Consider the following 7,996-nt stretch of genomic DNA (forward strand, 5'->3'; position numbering starts at 1 on the left):
TGAGAAAACTGCGGATGGATCAACAACATTGTAGTTACTCCACAATACTAACCTAAATGACAGAGTGAAAAGAAGGAAGCATTCCCAGTCAGAGGACCTGAAATCACATGAGAGAATAGAGAGGCTGTTGGCACTAAAGTAATACTACAAAAGAATGTGGCAAAGAAATTAACTTTATGTCCTGAATACAAAGCGTTATGTTTGGGGAGGGTTTGGAGGGTTTGGCTGGCCGGGACGTCCTTGTCCCATTGTGCTCTAGCGACTCCTTGTGGTGGTCAGCATGCACGCTGACTTCGGTCGCCAGCTGGACAGTGTTTCCTCCGACACATTGGTGTGGCTGTCTTCCGGGTTAAACGAGCAGTGTGTCAAGATGTGCAGTGCGGCTTGGCAGGGTCGTGTTTCAGAGGACACATGGCTCGACCTTCGCCTCTCCCCGGAGTCCGTAGGGGAGTTGCAATTGGATATCATGAAATTGGTGAGAAAAAGGTGTAAAAGTACCAAAAAATAAATAAAAATATATATATATATATATACACTCGTACTGAAATTTGATTTTTCGATGATCTGGCAGATGTGAAAACCATGTAAACACCTGCAAGACTTCGGTTAGAAGTGAATCACCTGCCTGGACATCCTAAGAACCACACAGAGACCTGCATTTTGAAGTCGGTTTAATAATACTTGTGAAAACTGACTTCAGGTGATTGAGGGATCTAGTCGAGATTAAACATCATAGGAAGTTTTATCATGTGGAGGTTTCATTCAGGTCTCTGTTTAATTAATTATATAATCTGTTTGTCTTTGACAGGAGAGAGACCAGACTCTCCTTCTGACAGCAGGAAGAGTTCTTCAGAGGAACCAGACCCTGAGATGTCCAAACCAGCAGGACGACATCACTGCTCCCAGTGTGAAAAGAGTTTTACTCAGTTAGGGAGCCTGAGAACACATAAGAGAATACACACTGGAGAGAAGCCTTACCACTGCTCCTTGTGCGGAAAGAGTTTTAGGTGGTTAGGGAGCGTGGAAAGGCATGAGAGGACACACACAGGAGAAAAGCCTTTCCAATGTTCCCATTGTGGAAAGAGTTGTACACAGTTAGGGAGCATGAGAGAATACACACAGGAGAAAAGCCTTACCAATGTTCCCATTGTGGAAAGCATTTTGCCCAGTTAGGAAACCTGAACCAGCATGAGAGGATACACACAGGAAAAAAGACGCACCACTGCTCCCACTGTGGAAAGAGATTTACCCGGTTAAGGTACCTGAAAGAGCATGAAAGAATACATACAAATACACAAGAGGAGAAGACATACCACTGCTCTCATTGTGGAAAGACATTTTCCCAGTCAGAGGACCTGAAATCACATGAGAGAATAGAGAGGCTGTGTTCTGACTTGTGTTTTTGACTGAGAATTTGTGATTTTGTTTGGACTGTCAGACTTGAGTTCACTTTGTGTAATGTTAGTGCACAATTTTTTTATTGCGATTAATCCATTGTCTGAAAGCGTTGAAAATACACTGAAAACATCCAAAATACATCCTGTATACTGCTAAAATCTACAATGCCATGTAAAAACAAGATGACATTGAGGTTAAATAAAGGGTGCTTTACCAATGTAACATATTTTGACACGTCCACTGTGGGGCTCTGCAGAGTCATAATATCCATAACAACTACAGGTCAAACAGGGAAATGGTTCACATCGTTTTTCCACCATTCATTTTCCCCTTAGGGCTGTGTTTTGTTTAGGCTCACAGTGGTGTGACGTTTTGATAACCATGTAAATCTCTCTAGGTCACGGTGACTGATGACACACAGTGTGTTGTGAATTTATTGTAATGTTTTTAAAATGGTATAACTGCTTTTATTTTAGCTGGACCCCAGGAAGAGTAGCTGCTGCCTTGGCAGGAACTAATGGGGATCCATAATAAACCCCAGGAAGAGTAGCTGCTGCCTTGGCAGGAACTAATGGGGATCCATAATAAACCCCAGGAAGAGTAGCTGCTGCCTTGGCAGGAACTAATGGGGATCCATAATAAACCCCAGGAAGAGTAGAAGCTGCCTATATTTGTCTCTCTTTACTCTCGGATTCTAAAATGCTAATTAGCGTCAAAGTAGACGACATGCAAGACTACAAATCTCTGCAAGCTCCTGCATGTCATCTCTAGTGTGCTGCAGAGATGGTTGTCCTAGAAGGTTCTCCCATCTCCACAGAGGAACTCTGGAGCTCTGTCAGAGTGAACATCGGGTTCTTGTTTACCTCCTGACCAAGGCCCTTCTCCCCCGATTTCTTAGTTTGTCCAGGCGGCCAGCTCTAGGAAGAGTCTTGGTGGTTCCAAACTTCTTCCATTTAAGAATGATGGAGGCCTCTTTGTTCTTGGGGACCTTCAGTGCTGCAGACATTTTTTGGAACCCTTCCCCAGAGCTGTGCCTCGACACAATCCTGTCTCAGAGCTCTATGGACAATTCCTTTGGACCTCATGGCTTGGTTTTTTGCTCTGACATGCACTGTCAACTGTGGGACCTTACAAAGACAGATGTCTGCCTTTCAAACCATGTCCAATCAATTGCATTTACCACAAGTGGACTCCAATCAAGTTGTAGAAACATCTCAAGGATAATCAATGGAATCAGGATGCATATGAGCTCAATTTTGAGTCTCATAGCAAAGGTCTGAATACCTAAGTAAATACATTTGCAAAAATCTCTAAAAACCAGTTTTCACTTTGTCATTATGGGGTATTGTGATGTCATTATGGGGCATTGTGATGTCATTATGGGGTATTGTGATGTCATTATGGGGTATTGTGTGTAGATTGATGAGGGGGGGAAGTACATTTTAGAATAAGGCTGTAACAAAATGTGGAAAATGTGAAGGGGTCTGAATACTTTACTTTTCTACCGCAGTTTTGTACATGATCAAATCAAAGTTTATACACTGTCATGTGATACGTGATATAGAAATGTCCAATCTTAGGAGAGCACATGGGAGGCACTATACTGTGTGTCTGCAGGTGTCTATCTTGTCAAAACCACTGATACAGGTGCCCCTCCACCCTCTGGTGGGATTGATCATGTCTACAGAGAAACCTAGATTCAAATACTTACATTTGTGTTTATTAGGTATATGTTGTGAAATTGTTAGATATTACTTGTTAGATATTACTGTACTGTCAGAGCTAGAAACACAAGCATTTCGCTACACCGGCAATAATATCTGCTAAACATGTGTATGATAAAATGTGATTTGATTTTTATTTGAAATAAACGTCCTATTTATCAAAGGTGCTTTTGGCTGGGGTCAAAATGACTCCAAAGGATTTGAATTTGTTAAAAGTCCATATTGATACAGAAACACTAAACCATGATTTAGATTTATTAAGAACAAGTTGATTGACAAAGTCATGAAAAATTTAATAGAATTGAATAAACCACATTTTGGCTATGATAAACCACATTTTGGCTATGATAAAAGATATGCCTCTGGGGTCAAAATGAACTATGTCAGAAGTATGGTTCAATGCAAATATGTAGTGGGTGTAAAGTTTGTTTTAAATTCTCACTCATTAAACACGAATCAATCCACACATGCTTCTCTTTGAACGACTTAATATAATATTAAACCTTCCTGAAATAAATGAAAAATAAACGTTTGGTTCCTCAACTGCGTTTCCCACTCCAGTCAGCAGATGGCGATGTGCGTCTTTTAGGTTCAGGCGATGCTGCCAGTGTGACGTATAATCTAGTGGACGGGACGCTCCTTCAACAACAACAGCTAGTCAGACACCTCGGTAGCTTTCTAGCAAACATAGCTACAACATTCACGCTCTTTACACTGTTTTGGTGTATATTAGTCGCTGTGTATTAAACACACTTCTGTCGTATGTACTTGTTGGCCCATTTAATTATATATTTACGTTGTTTGTCAGCTAGCTGGTTTGCTAAGTTAGCTTAGAACTAGGCTAGTCGCTAATGCTAGCTAGCTAACATCTCCGACCATGAGTTCACTAAGCTACTCTCCTCCTGTTAAAGAAGAGGTCTGCTGGACGGAAAAAGAAGTTCTCGTCAAAGAGGAGGAGGAGGAAGAGAAGGATGTTACAATACAAAAACAAGTAGAGGGTGAGGCTGTTAGCGTGAAAGAAGAAGAGAAAGACGTAACTGTGAAAGAAGAGAAAGAGGAGTATACAGTTTTTGGAGTGAAAAAGGAGGAAGAAGAGGAGGAAACTGGATATCTGGGCCCGGTTTCCCAAACGCATGTTAAGGCGTCCAATGGTTCTAACGATGAACGGGCCCTGATTAACACTAGTAAGTACTGTCTTAAATACAGAGGCACAAACTCTGCAGTTGTTGATCTGATGTTTGGTGTTAAAGGGGAAATCTGCAATTGCTACATCAATATTTTGACTTTTAAATTATTTATTTATAGCCATTGATTCTTGAAGAATATAACACATGAGCTTAGTTCAACTGTTGTACCCCATCAGATGCCTCATGTTTTAAATGTTTTTTATTTCATCTTTATTTAACCAGGTAGGCCAGTTGAGAACAAGTTCTCATTTACAACTACGACCTGGCCAAGATAAAGCAAAGCAGTGCGACACAAACAACAACACAGAGTTACACATGGAATAAACAAATGTACAGTTAATAACACAATAGAAAAAGTCTATATACAGTGTACAGTGTGTGCAAATGGCCTCATGAGCTTAGTTCAACTGTTGTACCCCATCAGAATCCCAAATAAGCTTTTTTTACTCCAATGTTTAGAAACAATGTAAATCAACACTGTATAGCTTCAACATGGTTAAAACTATAATGTTGATCTCATGGATGGTCAGTCCTTGAATCCATAGGTCTGTCTATGAATTTGAGAGTAGTTACATTTCTCCAGCCCCATCATCATCTTATAACCAAACTAGTGTTGGAATGACAGCTTTGTTATTGTTTCAACTGCAGATGTGACTTGGCTTTTTGATGTGATGTGGCTTTTTTAAAGGGACAACCTAGGGTTTAAACAACAACAAAATGGCTGCCCATAGACTTGGTTTGGTAAACAGCTGAGGAATGGGGGCTGGAGAAATGTTACCATTCTCAAATTCATAGAAAAAGCTATTGTAGCAACCGTAACCCAAAACCTAGCGACCTCCTCAAGAAGTTCAGACATCTTGGCATAACAGTTATAAGGTGTTGGCTTGACTTTCAGTGGACCCAGGTTTGAGTTCAGCTCAGGGCTACCCCCTGAATTCACTACCCTATAAATACAAAGACTGGCCATCCATGATGTTATAATGATAGTTTAACCAGGTTTCTAGGCTATATAGTATATTCTAGAATTCATCCATGATGTCATAATGATAGTTTAACCAGGTTTCTAGGATATATAGTATATTCTATAACTGCCAGTGTAGATTTCCTGTGGAGGCAAATTGTTAGAGCTGTTGATAAGTCATTGTATAATATTCAGCCAATTGTTTTTCATGCCATTACATTAAAGGCAAGACATACCTAGATTAAATTACATTCATGAATTGGTTTGAAACCTTTGTTTTAAACCCTTCTCAAAATTGGTGCCTTGCCGGATTTGTAAAAAATGGTTTGTCATGAAACTATTTTTTAAATGTATTTAAATGTAACCTTTATTTAACTAGACAAGTCAGTTAAGAACAAATTCTTATTTACAATGACTGCCTACCCCGGACAACGCTGGGCCAATTGTGCGCCGCCCTCTGGAACTCCCAATCACGGCCGGTTGTGATACAGCCTGGATTTGAACCAGGGTGTCTGTAGTGAAGCCTCAAGCACTGAGATGCAGTGTCCGCTGCGCCACTCGGGAGCCCCAAAATCATGTTCTAGTGCTGTCCCCAACTAAAATAAATCTTGGTCAACCAAGAGTCATCTTTTCTTTCTACAAATCGCCCCATGTGTTTTTATAAAATCTATATGTACTGAAATTGTCTGATGCTTTAAGCATGCTATTTCATTAAATAATTAAAACACACAAATGACTGGAGGGAGCCAGTCATCACTATAACCTGACTAGAGGGAGCCAGTCATCACTATAACCTGACTAGAGGGAGCCAGTCATCACTATAACCTGACTGGAGGGAGCCAGTCGTCAATATAACCTGACTAGAGGGAGCCAGTTGTCAACATAACCTGACTAGAGGGAGCCAGTCATCACTATAGCCTGACTAGAGGGAGCCAGTCATCACTATAGCCTGACTAGAGGGAGCCAGTCATCACTATAACCTGACTAGAGGGAGCCAGTCATCACTATAACCTGACTAGAGGGAGCCAGTCATCACTATAACCTGACTAGAGGGAGCCAGTCATCACTATAACCTGACTAGAGGGAGCCAGTCATCACTATAACCTGACTAGAGGGAGGGAGCCAGTCATCACTATAACCTGACTAGAGGGAGCCAGTCATCACTATAACCTGACCTAAAGGGAGCCAGTCATCACTATAACCTGACTAGAGGGAGCCAGTCATCACTATAACCTGACTAGAGGGAGCCAGTCATCACTATAACCTGACTAGAGGGAGGGAGCCAGTCATCACTATAACCTGACTAGAGGGAGCCAGTCATCACTATAACCTGACCTAGAGGGAGCCAGTCATCACTATAACCTGACTAGAGGGAGCCAGTCATCACTATAACCTGACTAGAGGGAGCCAGTCATCACTATAACCTGACTGGAGGGAGCCCTTAGTCAACATAACCTAACTGGAGGGAGCCGACCAGTTCTGAAAGCCTTTTGCCGTACCCTCATCCTACTCCTCTGGTGATGTAGAGGTTATCCCAGGCCCTGTGTGTCCCCAGGCGCTCTCATTTGTTGACTTCTGTAACCGTAAAAGCCTTGGTTTCATGCATGTTAACATCAGAAGCCTCCTCCCTAAGTTTGTTTTACTCACTGCTTTAGCACACTCCGCCAACCTTGATGTCCTTGCCGTCTGAATCCTGGCTTTGGAAGGTAACCAAAAATTCTGAAATTTCCATCCCCAACTACAACATTTTCCATCAAAATGAGAGGAGTTGCAATCTACTGCAGAGATGGCCTGCAATGTTCTATCATACTTTCCAGGTCTAAGCCCAAACAGTTCGAGCTTTTAATTAAAAAAATGAATCTCTCCAGAAATAAGTCTCTCACTGTTGCCGCCTGTTACAGACCCCCCTCAGCTCCCAGCAGTGCCCTGGACACCATATGTGAATTGATTGGCCCCCATCTATCTTCAGAGTTTGTTCTGTTAGGTGACCTAAACTGGGATATGCTTAACCTCTCTAGGGGGTGTGGGACGCTACCGTCCCACATGGCCAACATCCAGTGAAATTGCAGAGCACCAAATTCAAAAACAGAAATACTCACTATAAGAATTCATAAAACATACAAGTGTTATACATCGGTTTAAAGATTAACTTCTTGTTAATCAAACCACGGTGTCAGATTTCAAAAAGGCTTTACCGTGAAAGCATACCATGCGATTATCTGAGAACAGCGCCCAGCAGACAAATCATTACAAACAGTTACCAGCCAAGTGGAGGAGTTACACAAGTCAGAAATAGCGATAAAATGAATCACTTACTTTTGATGATCTTCATATCGTTGCAACTCACAAGACTCCCATTTACTCAATTAATGTTCGCTTTGTTCGATAAAGTCTCTCTTTATATCCAAAAACCTCCGTTTTGTTCATGCGTTTTGTTCAGTAATCCACAGGCTCAAAGGCAATCACAACAGCCAGACGAAAAATCAGAAAAGTATCAGTAAAGTTCGTAGAAACATGTCAAACGATGTTTATAATCAATCCTCAGGTTGTTTTTAGCCTAAATAATATATAACATTTCAACCGGGCAATAACGTCAATATAAAAGGTAAACAAGAAAGGTGCGCTCTCGGTCTCGCGCATGAAAAATCTCTGAGATACTGAATGGTCCACTCATTCAGAGTGGTCTTACACTCTCATTTTTCAGGATGCAAGCCTGAAACTATTTC

This window comes from Salmo salar, unplaced genomic scaffold (assembly GCF_965601325.2).
Source record: "Salmo salar unplaced genomic scaffold, fSalSal1 ptg000432l, whole genome shotgun sequence".
NCBI classification, from domain to species: domain Eukaryota; kingdom Metazoa; phylum Chordata; class Actinopteri; order Salmoniformes; family Salmonidae; genus Salmo; species Salmo salar.